We start from the raw sequence: 1,301 nt of genomic DNA on the forward strand, positions 1-1,301 counted from the left end.
AAGGAAAAAAGTCCTTGGCAGTGTTTCTTTCTTATCAGGTGCAAGATGCAAGCTGTGCATTTCTAACAATACTCCATGTCTAACAATATTCCATTTCTAACACACTTGTCACCTTTAAGCACTAGTCTGGTCCCACTGAACTCAAACATGTCTTGTTATGTCTTGGGCCTGCCCACACACCTGCTTCACTCACTATTGCCAATTTTGGGATTTTTTTTAATCACAATTCTTCCTGTATTTGTTATTTTTTTTAATCTTGAGCTCTTGCAGACAAGCGATCGTACCAGAAGCTTGGCGCTCATTACCAATAAGACATTTCTAGTTCTTAAGTATTTGGTTTTCTTTTTCCTAAAAAAAAAAAAGCAGCTTGAAACCAATGATCAGTGGCAAAAAGGCAACCTGGAGTGTCGACAGCTTTTTAAACTTTATATTTTTAGCCAATGATTTTGGGGGGCCTGAATCGTGACTTTTGAACGAACGCGTGGAATTGCCACTACTGCTAACTTCCTATGTGTGCGTAGCTCATTGGGGCATCATTTAACCAGGGGTGCAGGGTCGGAAAGAGGACAAGTCCCACCTGAAGGAGGGAAGGCAGAAGCAATCAAATATATACTTTTATATGTGTGTTTGCCATTTTCTTTCAGATTACTACAAGTAGTGAAAGTAAGGGCCAGCTAACTTCATGGACCCTGAGAGCTGTCAGTCATTGATTTCCTCCAGGCCTCGTGACAAAGTGGGTTTAGAAGAATTTGAAAGAAGGCAAAGGCCTTACAGAGTAGTTCAGGCCATGTGTGCAATGCACAAGTCATTAACTTAGGTCTTATTTCTTGGAGCTCAGATCCGATGATCCATCATGACTGCATGGTGTGAGGGGAGCACCATGCTCCTGCTTGACAGGCCAGTCCTGCACGAGCAGCTAGTAGTGGCTGCTTTATCCCATTGACTTTGCTGGCTGAACAGCGGCGAAAATTGAGCCCAAAGAATAGGACTAAATTTGCACAGTGGCAAAAAAAAAAAGCCAGACTAGCCTAGAATGACAGCCAAGTCTGCGCCAATGCTAGGAAATAAAGATTTCTTGACTTCCAAGCTTTTCCCTCTAGAAAAATGTCCTGACTGCCAAACTTTTCCTGCTATTATATGTTTCAGATTAAATACATATTTCGGATTAAAAAAGGAAGCCCCTATCCACCTTTTCCCATGATTAAAATGAAGTACCACTATTACGTATTTTGGATTAAATATGTATTTCGGATTTAAAAAAGGAATCCCAAATCCACCTGTTTCTGTGATTAAAGTGAAGC

The sequence above is a fragment of the Crocodylus porosus genome, unplaced genomic scaffold (genome assembly GCF_001723895.1).
Source record: "Crocodylus porosus isolate Cpor-Errol unplaced genomic scaffold, CroPor_comp1, whole genome shotgun sequence".
Lineage (NCBI taxonomy): Eukaryota > Metazoa > Chordata > Crocodylia > Crocodylidae > Crocodylus > Crocodylus porosus.